Source organism: Accipiter gentilis, chromosome 7 (genome assembly GCF_929443795.1).
Source record: "Accipiter gentilis chromosome 7, bAccGen1.1, whole genome shotgun sequence".
In the NCBI taxonomy this organism is placed as follows: domain Eukaryota; kingdom Metazoa; phylum Chordata; class Aves; order Accipitriformes; family Accipitridae; genus Astur; species Astur gentilis.
The window spans coordinates 5632796-5655269 of NC_064886.1; the positions used below are offsets into that span (position 1 = coordinate 5632796).

The window sequence follows — 22474 nt, forward strand, 5'->3', positions numbered from 1 at the left end:
TTTTTTTTTTTTTTTTTTTTCCTGGGCAAACTCCTCGAACGCTGCAGAAGGTTATCAAGATTAACAGCGGTTCAAAACACGCCGGCTGGCTGGGACTGCGTCTGTGGGCTGTGTTTTCTATCAGTCTGCTGTTGGACCCAGAGGAGGTGTTTTTTACGAATCTAGAAAGCGGCAGGAATTTTGCCCGCTGCCCGTCGTCTGCAACTGATAGTATGATGCTGGCACCGTTTCTTACCTGCTGTGGGTAGAAGTGTTTCCCTCGTATGCATTCCTCCCTCCCCCAGAAGTGCACAGCAAGTCGAGCACATGCTTTTCCTCAGACAAAATCACTGCCAGCTGTCAGGATGGTAAAAACCCAAAGCCTGGATCCCATCTCCAGCCACTGAGATTTTGCAGGCAGCTGAGTCATGCTCCCAGTATCACCAGTGGCTCAGCCTAACCTTCCGCTTTCTGGAGCTGGAGCCACGGGCTCGCTTTCTGTTCAGGGCTATCGCCACACTGAGCCCGGGTGCCCGTGGTGGACCGCAAGTCCCGCACACGGAGCAGGAGTGTCTGGTAGCTGTAATAGGAGGGCACACAGCTATAGGAACAGCCTGGGGTTCCCACTGCCTCCTGCATCCGTTAGACAAGTGTCGTCCGATGCATCTGGAGAAGAATCTGTTCTTGTGGTCCTCACTTTGGGGGAATGGGGATGGCCGTGGCTCTTTGCTGTACAGAGCCAGCAAGGTTCATTTTCCTTCTCAGCGGTCCTCCGAGCTGTGACTGGGGATGGAGACATGGGCGCTCTGCATCATTGCAGCCTCCTTTAAATACTCTGCTGGTGACCCGAGTCTGGCTTGAATAGACAGGACAAAATGGGGCTGGACTATAAAGCAGCCTGGCCAATGCATCAATTTTGTCATAGTGTTTATGCAGGTGTCTAACGGTGATAGGCCAAATTCTGACGGCCCTTCTCAGAGTTTTACTCAACGTTTGATCAGACAAAAGCCCTGACTGTCCATCCCCCTGTTATTCCCCTCCCTGCTCTAGCTAAGCGCCTGCAAGAGAGAAATTGGCATCGACAGATCCTGAGACGTTGCTGAGCCTGACTCAGGCTAATCCCGTTTGGAGGGAGTAGATGCTGAGTAAGGACTTCAGGATCTGGTCGGAGAGCTTTGAGAGAGGCTGGGTCAAGAGAAAATCACTTGTATGGGGTGCAGCATTATGGCTGCAGGAGTGTCACCGGGAGCAAAGGGGAGGAAGAAAACTGCCTGACTGGAGCAACGGGTAAAGGTGTCAAGGGGGGGTCTCACGGTGGCCTTTCCCCACCGTCTGGCAACTGGATAGCCTGCCTTAGAACTGTGCTTCTGCCCGCTCTGTTCTGTGAGCGCTGCTGAAAGGAGAAGCAGCAATAGCAGGGTTTGTGACCAAAGGATCAGTATAATAGCAGAACGGCTTTGTAGGGCTGAATTGTCTCACACCTTATCTCTGAGAGTGAGGAGAAGGAAATGTAATCTGTGTTTACACTTAGATGGGGATGAGACCGTGTGCGTTGTTCCAAGGCAGTGGGAGAACCAGGGCAAACAAGCGGCTCAGAGGATGGCACCGTTACCAGGATACCTTCTCCTCTGCATGTGACTTGAAAATATCCCACCACATATCAAATCCTCTTAACAAACAAACAGTTGCCGAAGCGGTTCAGCTGTCTCTCATCTGTGTGCTTTAAAACTCGAAACAGTACAATAGCATGAATAGTAGGAGCTAATGAGAAACACACCAATGCTCCGCTTGGTTTTACTGAAGGAGAAGGGCTGGCTGGCAGCTCTTTGTAGCCCAAGAGAAAATCCTGCCCTACCTGTGCGTGCACTTTCGAAGGGCTCCCGACAGCGAGTGGGTGTATTTCTATAGCTAAGATGGTCGGCGAGGTTTGCTGCATATAACAGGAGGAGGCAGGAGATTGCTTGGGAAGAGTAGACTCTGTCAGAGACTGCATCCTCTGGTCCTATGCAGCCCGAGGAGAGACTGAGCCAGTAGGTGAGGATGCAAGACCTGGGGGATACCAGTCTACAGGAGCGTCCCCACCTTCTCTTTCCTCTTTGCCGCGGTGGCAAGGGCACGTGGAAGTTCTCCAGGGAGCTAGATCAGCTCATGATCTTGGTGGGTAGGAGGGAGTGGGGACTGCGGGGCCTCTCACAGCGACCACAAGCTGTGGTTTTGAGGCTTGGAAAGAGGATTCCTCCACCCCATCCCAGTGGATCTATTAGCACCTCTCAGAAGGATATTAACTTGCTTCTAACCTGAACACGGGTGTATATCGCGCTGCCAACTGCAACTAGCTGGGTCCAGCATGGCTGAGTTAAAAGTTTTATCAAAAATCTCTCTTAAGGTGAGAAATGGGAAAAATAGAAAGCAGAGAGAGATCCTCTTGCTATTCACTCAAATTCTGTGCTGTAAGCACATCTCCTTGCTGTCATCCCAGTTCCCAGCTGCTGGTCTTTCGGGCAAGTAAGGAGAGCTCAGGTCTGTGCCAGGAACAGAAGAGCGGCTGCACCGGATCAGACTGCAGATCTCTTTCCCCTGGGATTCTGAATTAGCAGTGGTTAATAGAGGATGCCTAGCGAGGAGCATAAGAGCAGGGGGATGCAGGTCGGTGTGTTCCTGAATACCCTCCTCACCGTCAGCCGTCTGTAGTTCAGGAATTTCCTGAGGTGGGGATCTCTGCATTTAATAGTCCTTTATGGGTTTTTCCTAAAGCTTTTTTGAGCCTGAGCAAATTTTGGGAATCCACAGCATCTTATGGCAGTGAGTTCCACTGTTCAGCTGTGCGTTGTGTGAAGAAATATTTACTTTGTTCTGCGTCTGTCACTTACTGTTTTCATTTGATGCTTTGTAGCTCAAATATTGGAAGAGGCAGCAGGCAGTCATTCCCTGTTAATTTTCTCTAAGCCACTCTGAATTACAAATCCGTGCTATGTCCCCTCTCAGGTTTCTGTTTCCCAGGCTGAAGGGTCTTGGTCTCACACGAAAGCCATTTCAGACCTTAGATCATCCTAAACTACCTCCCTGCCCCTCCTCTAGACCTGCTGTAGCCGCTAGCGAACTGCCACAACAGCCATGGGGACACAGATGCAGCCTGGAGCTATCTGATAGCCCAGTGAGGTTTGTGGTTTTGCTCCCTTTGTCTCCTAGCACTCGCTTTGCTTTTTTGATTGCTTTTGAGCCTTGGGCTGATGCTTTCATCGAACGCTCCTGGCTTGCTCTTGCCGCCGCACAGCATACTTAGCCCCCTGTGACTCGGTTTGCCCATCAGTAGACTGGGGAGGGGAGAGTAACTGCTCACCCCTTACAAATTCACACTGGCATCCTAGGCAGAGGTTGCCAAGGACTCTCATTTTTGTATCGTCTCTTCCCTATAGGGTCTGTGGCGTACGCAGTGCTAGGCTGAAAGTTCAGGCTCACGTGCTGTGGCTGGGAAGGTTGTGGCTTCCTCCCTGACACAACCGGAGGGTTGCCTTGAGATTGCACTATAGAATGTGCCTCTGCCCTGTTTGGGAGCTGGATGGCTTCAACCAGAGCTCGTGCCACTGCCTTTTTCCTTGAAATACCCCGTGGTGCTCGCGGTGTGACTGCAATTCCAATTGCCCCTGCCTGGGAGGAACCAGGCGCGCGCACCCGCACGCTCGCTGAGGCTGTTCTGATTTGTATGCTGGTCGAGCTGGATTCAAATGACAATCCTAATTATATTTGCCTTGTATATGATGGAGGTTACATTTTTGACTGTTGCTGCTGGGCTGGAAATGTAATTGATTAATTTAGTGCTTAAGAAGGGAAAGAGGATTAAGGCGGTGGTGAGGCTGTGCTGCCAGACACTGTGTTGACTGCCTCACACTTTCAGAGCTTCAGCTTTTGTTTGCCTGCAAACCAGCTTGTCTGAGCTCCCAAGTTGTTATTTCTCATGGCTCTGAGCTTGTTGGCAGATCCCTCAAAGCCAAGCCTCCTGCAGGGAAGGGAGCTGTAGCCGTGGGGAGATACGGGCAATGAGCTAGTCCAGGCTCCAGGTTTATTTCCATTATATCTGGGGGCAAATGCACTTACTGTTTGGCCATGACCTGTTCAAGGAGAAATGTATGTGGGGAGCTTCACAGTCCAAATACCCACAAACTCTTGACTGAAAAAAGCAGCGCAGACCTGGAGAAGGCCCACCTGTCCACGACAGTGCTGTTTTGGGGAAGAAATTCCCTTAATGGTTCTGCAGAGTGCGTGGAGGCGGGGAGATAAAAGATGGACACAGCATCAGTTGGGCTGTGGTCTTAGGGAGTTCCCGCAGCATCAGTGCTGGCAGTAGCAACTGCATGCAGTCAGGCACTGCTGAGACTCTGCACTTGATGGAGGAATGGTAGGGATAGCCCATGTAATATTAATTAGGCCCTTTTGCTTCTTGCAGCTGAGGCTCTCTCTGCAGCCCACGAGGCCCCTTGGTGGTGTTCTGGGTCTGAGGCATGCATCTCTGCAGTGATGGGTTATAAAAATGGCAGAGTTCTGCTAAGTAATTATGGACACTGGTCTGCTCGTTATTGGGCAAATTAATCAAGTTCTAGCAGGGCCCATAAAAGCAAATTTGTTGGTCTGTATATTGCCCGAACAGAGAATCTTAACAACTTGTGATCTTGTGGTCACAGCTAAACGGGACAACATTACTGCAAGCACAGGGAAGGTCACCAGGCCGCTCCAGTGACGCATGGCATTAACTTGACTTCTCAGCACAGGAGAATTCTGAACTTCTGCTACTTCCATGATGAATTAATTAGGTATCTGAGGTACATGGAGGATTTCTGTTACCTCCATTCTGGGAGCGTGCTGCACCCATTTCATTTAGATGAATTTTATCTTGATTAAATTAAGCCGGACTGCGAAGCTGGATACCGTGAGGTTTGGACACACAGTCTTGTGCTGAACTGCTGTAGACCCTGGCAGAAAGGCAGAGCAGCAGCTCTGAAAGCACCACCAGAGACACCCGTCACAGCTCTGGAAGGATCGGGGTCCTGTCCTGTCCCACTCAGGAAGGGTATCGCACACCTCCAGCGTGGGGTAGCTCTTCCAGCCCTGCCGGGGCTTTCAGGGGGAGGTGGTGGGTAGCCCTGACTCTTCTCACGTTCTGCCCCAGGCTCGCACTTCCCCGCTCTTTCCCTCCACCTTCTCCGCTTCTCCATTGCTGCCTGGTTCCGCGCGTGCTTTCCGGACACCTTTGCCGTCCTCCCCAGCTCTCCGCTTTCCCCTGGTAGACCCACAAGAAGCCCTACAGAAAGGGAAGGGAGAGTCACTGGGACCGGTGGGAGGCTTTTCAAGGCAACACCACAAGGTCCCCTTCGTAACACCTTGTGCTTTTGATCAGCCTGTAAAGGGCGGCAGTAAAGTAAAAAAAAAAAAAAAAAAAGGGCAGAGCAAATGCAGTTAATGAAGCAGACGCCGGGAAGCGGCACGTCCAGGCGCAGTCTGTGGTCCCAGGGGCTGCTTTGCTGTTCAGCCACCTGCCCTGGGGACACAGCGGTGGCTGTTTGTCTGCTGATGCTTTCACAAGGCTGATGGGAGGTGCAGGGAAAGGCCCTGGGACCTCTCTAGGCATTACCATACATTAGACCATTTGAGAGGCTGATCTAAGACAGGAGAAACAGTGGGGGAAAGCCCTGCAAGGACTTAAAATGAGCCTTGCCACCGGGCTCTCGCATTTCCAGCCTTTAAGAGGCAGAAAAATCTGATCTTATAGTAAGTATGTCCTTCTGGGATCCCTTTTTTTGTGTGTCTCATAAAAATATTTCTAAAGAGCTTTTAGAAAACCTGGCTTAGAAGGGACCTCCACAGTTTAAGGCTATGGGCTGGAGCTACAGTTTCATAGAATTAAACCATCTTAAGCCCATACAGGAGAGGCTGAAGGCAACGCCTGGTGCTGCTAAGCTTCTTTTGGAGCTTGAAACCGCTAAGAGCACAGATTATATTCGCTCTAAGCATCTTAACAGCAGCGCTAAACCACCGAGAGCAACCACAGGCCTCTGGGGGAGCATGTGGACCAGGTGCTGGAGGCCAGCCAGCCGGACTGTGGAGGTCTGATCCGAGCAGGCACAGTGCGTGAAAATGCTGGTGGCTGGTTTGAGTGGTGTCTGCATGGGAAGCTCAGTGCTCTCACCATCACTGCCTCTGGCAGAGTCCAGCCATCAGGATGACACATAAGAAGTCCTTCTGCTGAGGAGGATGACACCGCTGACTCAGAGTTTCATGTTCTCCAAAGACCTCAGCACTTTTTTAAAAACTTGTTTACAGTTCATGGCAGGCCTGGAAAAGTGACCAGCTGTTTTTATTTCTTTCCAGCTTGACTAGTTTTTCTCCATCTATATTCAAAGATAAAAAGACATCTCTCAGCTAAAAAAAAAACCCCAAGTACAAGAAGCACGGCTCGAAGTGGGAATTGGAGCATAAAAACCTTCTCTGAAGCATTTCTTCCTCTGTCCAGGAACCTTTCAAAGCCAGGTTGTTATGTGCTACTGACCCAACATTTAGACTTAGATGGGTGATCAGAAGCAAGTCTCTAAGTCTGTTGGTGAAAACCCAGTGCTGAAGGGGCTTCTCTGGCTGTTCTGTACTGCTCAGCCAGCCTCTGGACACCGGACCGGAGCTTCCCCCCGGAGCTAGCATAAGTGTCCCTCCAGCTTGTGCCCTGGTCACCAGTGTCACCCACTCCAGCATTTGAAAGATAAGAGCCACTGAGCCAAACTGAGCTACTGCCCTGGTCACAGCATCGATGAATTTGGATCTTACGCTGCTGGCATCTGATTTATGTTTTGTCTCTCGCCTAAGACGGTCTGAGGGATTCGCCCTGGGGGGTTTGAACTTAGGTGATCCCTAGATCCACTTGAGTCTGCGGGGCAGTGCCATGAGCAGATGGATAGGAAAGGGTAGTGCTGCCCGCCTTCATCTGGTGCGGGAGGCTGCAGCGTAGCTCATCCAGTGCCTCTCCCTTCAGCAAACAAGCTTTTCCTAGGAGTCTTGTCTGTCATTAATACCTGGCACCGCTGAGCCGCTCGGCACAAAAGCTCTTTTGGGCTTCGCCAGGTTCAGGTTTGGTTTGGATAACGCCCGCGTGTGCCACTTCTGCCCTGTGCCATCCTGCACGCGCTGTCCCTTGGGCAGTGCTACAGACGGAGCCTTTCCAGACAGGCTGTCAGAGCCTATGATCTTCACCAGATGCATTAACTGTGTTAACCTTTGAAGTAAAGTGAATTTCTAATGTCAGAACAGCAGAGGCAGATGTACAACCTTCCACCTTCCCCTACTCTTTTTTTCCTCACCATTAAAAAAAACGCTTTGGCCTTTTCTGTGCTTACCACAGCAGTTTTGTATGGCTTCGCCCGTGTTTGCCTCATCGCGTCAGTCCACGCAGTTCACTTCTAAGGAATTTCATCCACACCTTAAAGAAATTGAGGAAAATGAGGTTGGGAAGGCTCTGGGGCACAGGTCCTGCTGCAGTGATTGCAGGCAGCAATGCTGAAAAGGAAGAAAACCGGAGGGAAAAGCGAGCTGCTTTAGAGGAGCTTACCTTGTGAAAGATGCTTGTACGAGCAGTGACCAAGTGCATCCCTCTGCACCATCATCCCACAGGACAAAGGAAAGGTGCCGGGGTGCCATTCCCCAGACCTACCTCGAACCCAGAGGGATCGCTGATGGGGTCCCAGTACAAGAACTGGGACTGACCCGGCTCTTGGCATCTCTCCCCGCGCTCCCTGGTGTCGGGTGGTATTTCTTATCCTGCGGGCTGATGCCCGAGGTGCAGCCTCACAGTGAAACAGGCCAGTCGACCCCAGGGAGGATTTCCCTTCTCTTTTTGACGCGGTTTGAGCCGAATATAGGGCTACTCCACGAACAAGGTGTTTGCGTGCCCGAGGCGGTGAGCCTGCGCTTGGTGAGGAATAGCAGAGGTCGTGTCCAGGAGACAGGGGCATGGTTGGAGGCCACGGCCCTTGCAGGGCCGTCCGGCTTCGGTGCAGCACAGGCGACCCTTTGGCCGGACAGGAGAGGATGGGATGCGGAGGGAATGCGGCAGGGCAGTGGCAAGGGGGGCACGCCGTGGAGGGCGATACCCCCGTGGGATGCTGCTGCTGGCAGCACATCCATGCCCTTTGGACAACTGGCGGACCCCCTTGTCCGAAAACGCCACGGATCGCAGGCTGGCTACCTTTGAATTTCCTCCCATCTGTGCCATCTAGTGCCCAGTACAAGAACTGGGACTGACCCAGCCTCTCACCCACAGGGGAACAGCCCGGCTGCTCTGGAGAAGAGGCTCTCCTCTCCCTGGGCCAGGCACCAAGCCCTGGGCCAGGCAGGGATGTGCTGGGAGGACCCCTGAGATGCCGCACCGCCTGCATGGAAAATCCCACTTAGCTCCAGGTAGGATCGAAGCGCGCAGGTGTGGCTGCGGGGCGGATGGAGCGGGGAGAGTGACTCTTTTCGGAGGCTGGAGGTGAGATGAGGCTGGGCGGTAGGTAGTACGCTGCCGGAGGCTCCAGGTAGGGAGAGGAAGGCTTGAAGCTCTGGGGAATCCTGCCTTTGCTTTGCAGGCGTTTGCATGCCCGCGGCGGGCTCTGACGCTGCACACGTGTTTTAAGGGACGAGAATCCTGACCTCTGTCAGAACTGGAATTCTCCTGTTTGGATAGATTTCAATGCTATTCCAAGGGGAGCTACAGTTAGCTATACTTAAGTGAATGCCCTAGACGGTAAAACACTTTGTTTTTCAATATAAGCGTAGGTTGTTGGGCATAATCTTTGTGTTATGCCGTTTCTTAGGTAAGTCCCTTGTACTAGGTTGTTGCTTTTTCAAAAAGCTTCTATAGCTGTAGCTTGATATGCCAGCTTTGATTCTTAACTCTGCCTCTGTCCTCTCTATCCTTTTCAAAGGAATACTTCTCCTCTTTACAGACCCAGTTTCATTTATAAGCTCCAAATAAGAGGGGATGAATCAGGAGCTAACAAAATCCTGCTTCCTCCTTGCTGCATTTTTCCCACAGATCTGTGTAAGATATTTAACAGTGGTGAAAAAAGCTGCTCACTCAAACCCATCAGTATATATCCATCCTTCATATTGGTTTATCACAGCCAGGCATTACGTATTTCCCTATATTGAATTTCATCTGCTTATCTGCCCTGTTTCACAGATGTTTTCAAGTTTTCCAGAAGCTCTTTGAATTTTTCCTGACATCCTTTGCTAGCTCCATATGTTATCTTCTGCCATTTCGTTACTGGGCCACAAGTAAATATATTGAACATGCTGCCTCTAGCATCCATAGGGCACCCACTCAGCTTTTTCTGCATGAAGTTTTGAGCATTCGTTCTTCGCTTGTTACTTGTACTGGATTAAAAATGATTATCGGATAACTACTTCCCAGAACTTCCTATCAGCAACTTCAGGGAGTTAGTAGTAAAATAGTTCAAGAGGAATATGAACATGTTCTTGTTCTCGGGATCCCATCCAGGACTCTGAGTTCTGCTCCTCTTTGCTCGTGAACTATATCTGCTGGTTTGCCTCTGCAGGATATATTGCACAGGCACATCATGCTGTTTCTGAAATGTAAATTTTCCTACTCATTTTTTTTTTTTTCTTGGTACTTAAGTAAGCCTGATTGCTTAGGAAGTCTCAGTAGCCTTTTCAAATGTGAAAAGGTAGAATTACCCCTTAGCATCTGATAGGTAACTGGCTGTAGCGATAGCTCAGTGGATTTGGAGCTGGCATGCTCAGAGCTCTCCTGGGGCTGCTATTGATCTTGGCATGTTATTGCTTTTGAAGGGACTGATCTTTGAAACCAGGGCTGCAGGAAGTCATTTAAGGATGTGTTTGCATCCTGCTGAGCAATGAAACTGTGAGGATTTCAGTGGGAAGGAAACTCCTCTCGAAACAGATGCGGTGTTTATCTGCTTTCCCTAATTAGCGCTCCATCTTCCTGGAGGTGGTATCCTCCAAAGCATCCCCTCGGCAGCAGGAGGCCAGCACGGGGTGTCAAGCCCCCACTTGCCCAAAGCTTAATTGGTCCCAGCTGTGCTCTGGAGAGCTCGCTCTATTTCTGAGGCGCCTGAGCTCGCCGCAGGTGTTTTGCTGCGCTGCCTGCACGGCTGTTTGCACACCTGCAGTTGCTCTTCTGAGACCGAGAGGTGCAGAGAGAAGGGTTGGTTCTCCAGCGAGCTCCTGGCTTCTCACAGGTCTGTAAGCTCCTTTATCGCTGTCTCTTAGTCCTCTGGGACTCACGGTCTCTAGGGCTTCACGCCTTCCCCTATGTAATTCACTCCCAAGTCTGTTGGTGTGCCACAGGTGCGGTTTTTTACACAGGCTTTAAGGCATTTGTGAGAGACGGGTGCCGGCAAGAGTCCTTTCCACCGTTTGTCCCCAGAGCCCCTTAATTAACAGGGAAGCCCAAAAATCCATTTTACGTGCAAGGAAATGGAGGCTCAGACAGGCAACGTGGTTTATTGCAATCGTTTAGCAGCAGAAAGAGGAGTAAACCCCCTTTCACTCCCCAAACCTCAGCGCCGTAACCCCAAGGCTGCGTGTTTCGCTTCGCCCAGCCCCTGCCCACGCAGCGGAGTCAATGTGGGTGCCCAGCCGTAACCCGGGGAGGTTTGGCGCAGGGGACTCGTTCCCCTGTGCCGAGGAGGTGCGTGGCCTTACGTGCGTCGTCATCCGTCGTGACACAGTAGCGGCTGTGCCCGGGTATCGCGACAGGTCGAGTCCTGGGAAGGGTTGAGCTCATCGGAGCGGCTGAGCCTGGCTCTGGCCAGCCCGTCTGGTTAGAGTGGTGCAAGGAAAGGGTTGTGCGACAGCTGGGCTCTCCGCTCCCCAAACGCGTGTCCCAGCTTTAATTACAGTGACACTGCTGCCTGGGTGTAATTAGCAGTTGAGAAACTCTGCGTGTGATTTTAATAAGCTGAGAGTAATGCAATTTGTCTTTCCTATAAGAGATGCTTCGCAAACAAAAAATGTAATTAAAAAGCACACACGCGGGGCAAACAGCGACTGTGCAGTTACTGCTGTACGTGCAGCCCATCTGGCACACGGCCTGGCCTGGCACAGGGTTGCCCCCTTTGGGGCGGTCTTCAGGATGGTGTTCCTGGGGAATCAACATGTGAAAACTGCAGGATTTGGCTTAATTGTGGGTTTTACAAATAGCTCTTCCCTGTCTTCACAGCTCCCTTTTGATATAAGGTTGTTCCTTGATAAGGATGAGTCTCCTGGGTGTCGTCCTCCCCGTTGCTTTTCATTCCCATCACCATTGTGTTTCCGTGCTCTTCCCCAGGAGCCCAAATTAGCTCGAGGTTGGTGGCACCTCTGTGGCAGAAGCCAGCGAGGCAGCTGGGGCAGCGTCGGGGGAGGCAGGAAACCCTTTCAAAGGCAGCCAGCATTTCTGGGAGCCTCAGATCTGAACAGCCAGACCTAGCCCTGGACTCTGCCTCTCTTCCCTGCTCCTTCCTGCTCTCTTTTTATTTAAAAAAAAAAAAAAAAAAAGAAGTCTCTTTTATCTAGACTCCTGTCTCTGCACAGGCCAGCCCTGCCCTGCTGGAGTTCGAAGTTCATTTCTGGCCGCGGGAGCTCTCACGGGGGAGTAGCCCCATCGAGTCCCCGAGGTCTGTTTCCCCCAAGCCCCCATTACACACCAGGACTGACCTCACCAGCAAATCGTCCCTCTTCCCCAGTGCCGCGACTGTGCAGGGGACAAGGGGGGAAACGGAGGCACAACGGCTATCGGAAAATGGTTATACTGTCTCCCCAGGCGTCGGAGGGCCGGTGTCGGGGATGTGTGCCTGACATCTAGGGAAGGGAGGAGACTGGGAATATCGCTCCAGCCTGTGGGAAGCCCTTTTGCCTCTGCCTGCAGGGAAAGGTGAGGGACTTTCCTTGGGGAGGCCGCTTGCCCCCCTGCAAATGTCCATTTGTGCTCGGTGGCATTGGCCGCTGTGGCTCTCGTAATTTAGGGGGTGCCTATGTTTGTAGTACCCCTCCTCTCGACCTGTGGGAGACACCCTGATCTTTGAGAGGGCAGAGCCTGAGAAATGCCTGTGATTTCCCCTCTGTTGCCATTTCTCATTGCCTGGGAGCAGTGGTCAGGGGTCCCAGTTGGTAAGAGGGGGTTAAAAGCGGCTTGTTCGCTCATATCCCTTTGTGCTGTGCTGTGCAGGTGTAACTGGCCTGCTGCCTGCTCTGCCAGCTAATTGCAGCTGTGGCACATTGAGAAAGCAAACAAACCCTTCCCCAGAGATCAGGTTGAAATGTGGTAAAGGGATCTGTGATTCCCACTGGCAGTGGAAATGGCAGCAGGTGTGGGCTCAGCAGATGGTAAAACATCCAGCAGCTGCCCCATCCCAACCCAGAGAGGCTGTGGAGCAAATGCAGAGCAGCTCATCCATGTGGGATGGAGCTGGTGGGGCCAAGCTCATGTGCAAGCTTGGTCGCTGTGCAGTGCTGCGTGTCCAGCCTCTGCAGCACACGTGCTTCTCCCAAAACCATGGCAAGTTCGTCTTCCCAGGAGCCGTGCTGATAAAGCCTCTGCCTCCAGCCCAGCTGGCGCATTCACAGTTTCCAAGAAAGGTTGTGTGTGCTTTGAGTCACAGGCTTGTGATTCTGATATCTCAAAAGCAATGGTCATCTCCGGTGCCTTTTGCAGCACCAAAATAAACAAGCCTAAAGAAGGCTGGCCGGGGGTCAGATAAACCAGACAGGGAGACTTTTCTGCCATCTAGGGCTTTGGGACCTGTACTCGAGATGTGAGTCCTGTTCTCCTGATAGCAGGTTGCCCCTCTCAGGACGGGAGAGCACTTATCCCTTCCACAGTCCTATGTTATGCTTTGCTCAGAGGAGGAGAGGCTGCAAGCATCAAACCTGCCGGGTTTCTGCACTCAGATGCAGAGGCCATTCAAGACAGGGCTGTGACAGAAGCCTGCCCCATTGTACAGTAGTGTCCATCTCACGTATGGGCTATGGCTCAAGGATGTTTTCACCAAGATTAAATCTGTACCACGCACTTCCCTCTTAAGGTCAAAACTGTTGGGTCGCAAAGGGTCACAGGGAGGTGAACTGTATTACCAAAGTCTTAACTGGACTATCTGTGAGCCTGAAGGACTAGGGGGTACTCAGAGCTGCGGGGAGTGACATCTTTAGAAGGGAAAATCTGTTTCCCAAGGCTGTCATTCTGGGGAGCAAACAGTGTGAGGTGCTAGGAGCTGTTGGAATTAACCAGATGTAAATCCAGGTTCTTACTTACAGCATGAGCTCTCTGGCATGGTATGCAACCTTCCCGTGTAGTGCTATACGAATTATCTGTACTGCTGCTGAGCACCCTCTTAACCTGCCCACAGCAGGGAAAAGGGTCCTGGTGTAAATCAGAGCTCCCCGGCCCATAAAGCTCTTGTTTCTGGGTGTTCATCCTAGAGATGGGTTTGCCCCCTGGAGACTGGTGGAGGTGTAGGCAGAAAGTACGTACGTAGCCCCTGCACACTCAGTGCAAACTAGCAATTTATCTAAAGCCTTCTCAGGGACTCGGTGAAAATTCTTCCCACATAGCATGTGAAGAGCTATCGGTGGCTCTGTGCTCCTGCAGCACCCTCGGAGGTGGATTGATTCCCATCGCCATGTCAGCTGAGCGGCCCTGCAGTGTGCAGAGGTAGAGGCAGGCACCGACAGGCCCGGGGATGCGGGTTGACAAGTAGGGATGACGGATCTGGAGATGGCTGCGTTGCTTCTTGCCTCTGCTGCTTTGCCCCATCCCTCTCCGAGAGGTTGCAACCCTGACGCTGCTATGGGGCAGGAGCTGCAAAGTGGTCCAGTTGAAAACTTGCCATGCTAAGGTAACCCAGGACTGATTCTGGCTTACCAGGATGTGCTGAATTTTATGTGGAGAGGTTTCATTCATTGCTCCGAGAGCAGTAGAGCTGATCCTTCAGCAGAAATTGCTGAGAAAGTGAAAAAAGGTAGCAAGGCTTCCTGAGAAGTGAGGCTTCCTGAGAAGTGAGGCTTCTCGAGAAGTGTGGGTCTTCTGAGACAAAGTTTGGGCGGGCTGCACACACAGATCTCCATGGGCTGACCCTTGGGTCAGTCTTCATTCACGTCCAGGAATTACTGCTATGCCTCACGTCTTTGAATCCCACTGATTCTTAGGCAGAATGGAAAAAAGATTTGTGGCGGTCTGTAGAGTGGACCTTGGCTCTTCCTGGGAAAAGTCCTCGTTCTTCTGGCTTTAGGGCCCTCCTGCTTTGGTTAGACTTTAACAGCAATTAGTCAGCCAACAACTTTCTAATCCACAAGTTTTCTATTAAGTGGCAAACACTTTGAACTTCTCCCCGGCTCCTCTGCTGCAATCTAATCTGCTGTCACTTTTCACAAGGAGATGGAGTTACCTTCATGTTTTATTCTCTTCCTGTTTACAGTGGGGGAGAAGCCAAAACCAGGAGAAACAGCAAAAACAACAGCCCACGAAACTCCAGGCACTGTGCAATTAGATCACCGTCAGCCTCTGCACTTGCCACTTCCAGCTGTGTCTGGATTTACTGTATATATCAGACACGTGACAGGGAAGAGAGGTGATGTCTAGCAACGTGCTTAAAGGAATCTTGGGGAAGATTCCTTATTCCAACCCAGGCACTGACCTGCTCTGAAGCCCCAGGCAAGATTGTCTTGTTGCCCTGTCTCCAAAGTGAGGATGTGAATGTTTTCTCATGTTGGCCTGTAAGGCTCCCTTGGCCTGATAGTAGCTTAAAAATGCTGTTAAGTAGTAAAAATTTTTGTGGTGATGATGATAAGAATTTGGCAATCTGGACAGGTGATGGAGTTTGGGGATCTTCCTGTAGGTGCCGCGAGTACTGTGGAGGCTGTTATTTGGTAGACAGCTTCACACAGTCTCCCTTGTGTCTCTCCCTCTCTTAGCATGAGTATCAGTAGAGAAATAAAGGAAGGGACCTATTATGACTCTGTCCTTCCTCTTTGTGCTTACAATTTGGTTAGAGCTCGCTCCACCACCCATCTAGCACATTTAGGCTGTCTCCAAACTATCCTGTAAAAGACATGCTGCCCCTTGAGCAAATGGGGAGCTTTCCGTGGGAGGGATTGGGTCTGCTGCAGTTGTGGTCATACTGAAAAGTGCCCGCCAGTGGTGCAGATTTCTCCTCTGGATAAGGATATGAGAAGAATTCAATGTGAATTGTTTATGTTTTGATCCCAACAGCTCCAAAGCAACAGAACAAGAGAGGGTAGTTTACTGAGATCATGTGTATGTAATTTGCAGGGGAGTGCAAATACAGTGAGCAAGTCTTAGATATGGAGGAGAAACGGGCTAGTTTGTCCTAGATCTCAAAAAACCCACCCTCTTATGCAGCCTTCCTAGCAGTTAGAAGGGTATCTATCTCAGATATGTATCTGCTTTTGAGTCTCTTGACGCGATCAAAGCCAGCCCATTCCTTAGGGTAAATGAGATTTGGACCATGATTTGGTGTACAGGAACACTCCTTACAGTGTCTTAAATGGCTCCCTTACTTAGGCTGGCACAGTGTTACATGAAGAGGACGGGGGAGATCTCTGCCTTAAAAATAACCTGGGAAGGGGAAAAAGTAAGATTGTTCTCTAGTTCGTTACACATTGCACAAGCATCTCTGCTTGCAAGAGTCATTCCCACATCTCCCTTCCCCACCCAAACCTAAGAACTAGCCACGGAGGTTCCTGTCGGTGCAGGATTTTGGTTCTGTGAGCTGGTGGCATTTATATGGCTGCTGTTGCATGACCCTGCCTGCAGATCTTGGTGCGGTTGCTGGTGGGTGACAGTAACTCTATGAATTTCACTTTGTGAAAGCCTGGGCCGGCTCCTGTCTTTTCCAGTTGCCTCAGCTGAGAAGATGCACATCTTCTGTTAGACTTGGCATCTCTATACAGCTATTCCAGAGAGACGTGACCAATAATTTTATAAGCTCTGAATTGGTAAAACCTTGTCCTAATGCATGACATGGCTTTTCATGGTCAAACAGTGAAAGATCTTCAGTGAAAGATCAACAAAACTGTAATGAAGGAAGTTGAAAATGAATTATTTTCCCTTTGGAGAGCAATGGTACATCCTTGAGAGATTTCCTCTCCATTCACAGGCTACAAGACTTCCTCTGATGGAGAAGGGCAGGATGTGCCTCTCAAGAGCTTCCCAGGTCGGTGTCCAGGACACCACCTTTAATGGGATGCGCGTTCCTTCTCCTCCACAGAGCTCCCAGCCCCTATGGCCGTGGAGCCGGGCAGTGCTCCAGCATCAGCTAACTTCAAAGAGTGCAGGAATGGGATTTTTCCCTAACGGGGTGGGTATGGGGGCAACAGTGCTCTAATGCAGAGGGTGTCCTTGCTGTCAGGGCTTGTGCCGCCACAAGCAAAACCAGCAACTGGCGGAGTATTGTTCGATGCATGAAGAAAAGGAAAGAAACAACTTTGCCGGTACGGATTCACTCCTGGGACTAACCAACATCAAAGTGTGGTCTCCATTCAAGTCTGGTCTTTCCTTGCTCTCCACCCTCTATGCCATTCCCTTTGCCGTGAGAAAGTACGGCACGGAAAGTGTCTGACCACTGTTCTCAGCTTGCCCTGTGAGGCAGCAATTCTTCAGGGACAAGGAGGGGGAAGGGTGGCATGCCTTTACGGCTCAAAGATATGACTTCATTACATCACCCTCCCCTTCTGACCGCTCCCATATATAAAGTCTTGTGGCCACTCAGCTCTGTGTGACCGATCCTGCTTTTGAAATCCTTGCTTCTGGGAACCCTAGAGGGATAAGGGGCAAGAGAGCAAGGCAGAAGCGTCTTCTTTTGGTGTCACTACCTGCAGGTGAACTGCACCCAGGGAGAACAGAACTTTTAAAGTAGTGAGTAAACGGCACGATTTTATCTTATCATCTCCATATTTTGGTTGGATTGGGGTGTGAAATAGAGGAGTTGTTTCTTTCCCCTTATTACGTACCTTTCCAGCTCTTTAATCATACTTTATTAAAGTGTTTCACAAGCCTTCAGGCTCAGGTTGGAAGAGCAGGTGTTTATCTTTTATAGGGATTGCCAGGTCTTGATCTACTGTGTTGACTTTGGATTCTCCCAGTTAATGCAGGCCAGGTCACAGGCAGCAGGGTCTCTGTCCAGGCAATCTGAACAGCTGCTGATTCACCCTTCAGGGGAGCTACTTAACGCTGTGGCTTGATAGGGTCAGCAGTACACAAACTGATGGTTTCAAGAGGAATTGGGTTTTCTGACAGAGGCTGAGATCAGAGAAAGAAGCTGGGAGTCTAGTGACCTGGTATCTCAATCAGGTCACTGGGCAAGATATTTCACCTCTGTGTGGCCCATCTGAGCCTTTGAATGTACCCTATCTACCACCCACCTCAATGTTGGTCTTCACTCCTTACTGGGTTGAAAAGGTCTATGGAAAGGTTGGTATGTAGGGTCATAAGACTGAGGCACAATTTGACCCTGGTTTTGCGTGTAGTATGAGTGACATGGTATGCTGATAAGAGAAGTGCTGCTTTAGCAATCTTAAAGAGGAAAGACTCTCAGAACTACCGGAGAGGTCAGAGCTATACAGACACTGGAAGGCAGATTTCATGGGGTCCTAAAGATGAGAAATTCTTACTTAAGTCAATGTCCTGCTGGCAAGTAGTCCTCTTCAGCGAAAGCTAGGTCTAAGGAGTGGGCTGAAACCCATAGATCTTGCACACCTCTTTCCACATCATTCTGTACTTCTAAGTGGTAACTTGGAAAATGCAGACCCTGTTGGGATGGGAGGTCAAGCACTGGCAGGTTTCTTACCTGACAGCAAGAGGGAAGGCCAGGAAGCAGGTGCAGAGCCAGAAAAGCTGCAGGCACAATGTCTAGATGCTGGGAGAGTCCTCCAGAAGCAGAGTGGAAGGGCAATGCTGTGGGAGAGAACAGAGCTCCTGATGCAGAGCAGGGAGAGCGCTCAGCAGAGTGTGTGTCGGGATTAGTCATGTGTAGGGGAAACTGGCCTGTGAAGCAGAAAGAAATGTCCTGAAATAAATCAAGCAGGCCACATTTAATTCTTTGTAAAGTAATTTCTGTTGCAAGGAACTATCAAGGGCAACTGTAGTTGTGTGAGAAGGAACAGATTCTGCCCAGGAAAATGAATATTTAGGCTCATGAAGGACCAGAACAGCACCCAGGAGACTGTGTGCTCAGTACCAGAACAAAAAGAACGGCCCTCTCCTGTGCATGCTTGGAAAACAAAGACCTGCTTCTGCTCTTGGCTGTTTCTTATGCTATGGTATCTCCACCTCATGCTGATTACTAAAGCTGAATCCAACAGCTCTGGTTACCCCTCTAGTAGAAGAGGTGCAACATCCCCCACTGAAAATCCACTCAGTCCCCATATAGCTGTTTTGTTTGTGCTGAAGCCCTTCTAACATGTCAAAGGTGGGGTCTCCGGGACCAGGGCTCTTCTTTCTAATCCAGCACAAGGTCCCAGTCCTTGGCTGTGTTTCCTCATCCAGCTATCCACAACAAGCAGGAGTCAGACTGCAGCTACTCCAGGAGAGGCTAAGTTATTCAAACCAGGTCCATGGCAGTTAAGGCACTCCTCTATCTGTAGGGTCTTGATTTAGCAAAAGCAGGTGAATTTAAGCAGGTAGCTACTATGTTTTTTCAGTTGGAAACTGAGCTCTTTTCCAAGTTCTACTGAAGTCTGTGGAAACCTCTTCAGTGAATGCAGTCTCGAGTTCATTTATTATTTTGGAATCTAGGGTTTTTGTTTGGTTGGGGTTTTGTTTGGTTTTGGTCCGTCCGTCCGTCCGTCCGTCCCCCCCCGCATTAGTTAAAACATCAGGAAATTGAGACCTTGGATTGCATATTCTGCCATAAAAAGGAGGAGTCTGAACACTAGAAGTGATTGTGTGATCTGTGTTATGTGAGTCATTGCTGGTGTTGCTTCATGAAATTCCTATGGAAAAAATCAATAGGGGGTAGGGGAAGAAGCAAAAAATAAAACTATATAGAAGTGCTTTCAGGTTGCCTGATGCTTCTCAGTATCTGCAAGTTCTGTCACAAGAGCTGTGAAGGCATTGCTTCATACGCCGACAGATGCACCACTTCAGAAGAAGGAACAAATGGTGGTTTCGCTCCATTGCTCATGTTTCAGTGTAATAGTGTGTGCTAATTCTTGGAGAATGTTAAAGATGACTATGCCATGAACATCAGAAACAGAAAGAGGTCGCAAGCCCTGCAAGAGGTGCTTTTTTTCTTTTTTTGAAATGGGTTGAGATTAACAAGGCAGCAATGCACCTGCATTAAACATGGTATTCCTGTTTGAGGTGTGGCTTTGCTGCTTGAAACATGCAGGGCTGAGTTATAACAGGACTGGCCTTTATAATGATGCCTAGACAGAGATACATGGCAGTTCCCAAAGACTAGGTATAACTGAAATGAGGTAGTTGTGCACAGCGCAACCTGTACATAGCAAGCTGTTCACTTATCGGAACCAGAAACGCTAACTTCAAGTTTCATAACTTTCTCTCACCCCATCCTCAACTCTACTGGTGCATAAGTGAAAGAGTAACTTGCTGAGGAGCATCCAACTTGTTCCAGCTCTGTGCCAGTAAGAACATGCCACAGATGAGACTGCATCGCCCTTGAAGAAGGACACAGGAAGTTGCTAAATTTTGGTGGCTCACTGTTATAAAACTTGCCTTTCAGCAGTGGGGGTGAAGAGCAACAGTTGGATAATTATGATTTAGAACGGGAGTTTCTTACAGCTAGCAGCCTTTCCGTGTCACCTCGCACGCTCTGAGACAAATCTGGTGACAGGGAGACACTCTTCTGACCTAGACCTACTTCGGGGACATAGTGTTATAGTTCTACAGTTGCTATTAAGCATAAAAACTGGTTACCATCGCACCTATGGGGTTAGTAAATTAAGAAAAGGGTTCAGTTCAGTAGACTGCATCTTGGATTCCCCTATAAAACATTCATCATTTAATATTAAAGGTGTGACAGCCTGAAAGTGCAGTTCAGTTTGTTTGGAGCCGAGACCAGATACCTTTCCACACTGTCTGCTTTTTCAGAGGATAGCTGTTTTGGAAAAGCTCCTGTCACAATCTTTTCTGTGGAGCATCATGCATCTCACATCAATAAATTAGATACAGTGAGAGTTGTGTGTTACTAACTGAATATGGCCTGGACTCTGAATGTGTACTTCAGACTGGCCAGTAGAAACAGCAGATACATCAAATCTTTCTGAGCCTGCAGAGTATTTTCTGTGCAGTACCTATCTTCCAGGAAGCTTCTGTTTTTTTCTTAAGATCTCTTGGACAATAAGCAATATAACTGAGGGGACCTGCCGTCTTGATACTATGTCTTCGGAGGGGTATTTAAAAGTCCTCTTTGAAAGATGGGGCACATGTTAAATCGCTTCCAAATACCTCAAGGCTGGAATGATCATGTTTTATAATACTGATTTTATCAAATGTAAATGTTAACCAGAACTCCGTTTTGTTGCTATTACAGAAAAGAATATTTTTAAGCAGAGGAAATATGGCTCATGTTCTCAAAAATTTTACTCTTGGAGCTAGGCCAAACTTTGTTAATGAGTCATTGTAGTATAGCTACCACCCTTCTGAAGTAAGTAAAGATCCAGTGTATCAAAGGTTGGAGTGGGGCAGAGGGACTGGACAGGTTTGGAGTTGAGACATTAACCACTTGACCGATCCTGGTAGGTCAAGAGATAGCATCTAGCAGTGTTCACCGGCATCCAGGCAGACTTTGCTTCATCCTGCGTTTGCAGGACAGCCTTCTGGCTAAAGATTTAGTAGCCGAGTCCTTAGAGTCCGAAGTCAGTTCGTGCAGATCGTTACCTTCAGTCTGGGCTGCTCCTGGGGTTTGTGCTGCACGGCTCAATGGCAGGTAAGCTGCAACTGTGCTTCTAGGCTTGGCACGAGCGGACGTGTAGGATTGTTGCTTAAAAGCTTCAGTGAGGTTTAGTGATGGAAGGCAGGTTTCTTCATCCCTTCCTCCCTGCTCTGCCATCCCTCCTGCCAGAGGGTGCTGCTATGGGAGCAGGGGTGGCAGAACAGGCGTCGCATCTTCTCATTGCAGCTGGAATATTAGTCTGAACTAAACCCAATGCTAATTTAAGGTAGTGTGTTGCTGTGATTGCTGAAGAGCAGATATGTGAGCTCATCAGGTGCCCTTGCATTGCTCACACATGGCAGAGAGGTTATTCCCACCAGATGCAATCAGCTGAATCCGTCAGGGCGTCTGGGTTTAAGCTCCAAGGTACAGACACGCTTAAAATCCAGTCTCTTTCTGAACTGCAAGGCTGCCAGTTGGCTAGGCAAGAGGGGTGTGAGGGTACATGACCACGTGGAGATGGGAGCACTTCTACTCAAGATGACCATATATTTGCTCAGCTGCTTGATCAGAACTTAAGAGGTAGCGATGAGGTATGGGAAAACTCACATTTCCACCACAGAGTAACCGAATGCAAGAACACAGAATGACTCTGCTGGTGATACACAAGCTTTGTGGATGCTAAAATAGGCATTTTAAAATGTGTGGGTTCTTGATTCTTCACCTAGTCAATGATTACTTATGCATTCCTCTGGTACTGTGAATTGAAACATAATGAGTTTCAATGGGTTAATCTCTGTGAGCAGAGCGGTACAAATATCAAATAGTATAGTACGCTTCGGAGAGCTTTTAAGGGAAGATAAGTGGTTACTGCTAAAAGGATGTATTGTCCCTAGAAAAGGGTTCACTGCTTGAGAGAGGATATTCAAAGGATATCAGTGTATAAAGATCTGTTGCAAAGGACGGGACAGACTTGCAAATACTCTCAAGAGGTAAGGGGGATTTAGAAATTACTATCATTAAGCTGTTCCCCTTGGCCTGGAAGTGCGGGATTTCTTATTCAACAGAATACGGGATGATGTGACTTTTTTCAAAATATCAGATGAAAGCTTGCAAAAAAAAAAAAAAAAAGATAAGACCTGACTAACCCATCTGAATAAGCTCAAGTCTAATAAATGACTTCTAGTTTAATGGCAGGAGAGCATCTGAAAACATCTTTTGCAACTGTTGGGAGAATAGAATTATTTTAATGAAGAATTTTGATTTTAAATTGGGAGTGAATGTAACAGTGATGTTGTGAATGAGTTTATAAAACTTGATTTTAATAACTTGCATTTTTGAGACTGGGTTTGCCAGTTCTGGATTTCTGGGAGAATCCCCAACTGGAAAACACTGTGAAAACCACGTGAAATGGGGTATTCTGCATTTATTCCACCTTTCTGCCTTTTTTTCACTTCATAGTTTCTGCTGAAGTGTCTTAAAATAAAAAATGTTGTATTTGATGCTAAAATTTCTGCAGGAAAACAGGAAAGTTTTTTTCGGTTGGGAAAGTTGCTTCAAGAGGAAATGATTGTCTATTTCTCAGTGAACTTAGAGTTTAC

At 49.1% G+C, this 22474-nt stretch overlaps 1 protein-coding gene across 2 annotated transcripts in view; it reads left to right on the forward strand.

The window, feature by feature from the left end:
- The first annotated feature begins 8295 nt into the window (after positions 1-8295).
- GGT1 (gamma-glutamyltransferase 1) overlaps positions 8296-22474 on the forward strand; it is a 32871-nt gene continuing 18692 nt past the window's right edge. For both annotated transcript variants that reach the window (XM_049805441.1, XM_049805443.1), the window contains exon 1: positions 8296-8415. The gene's annotated coding sequence lies outside the window, so the exon portion shown is untranslated. The remainder of the gene's footprint in view (positions 8416-22474) is intronic.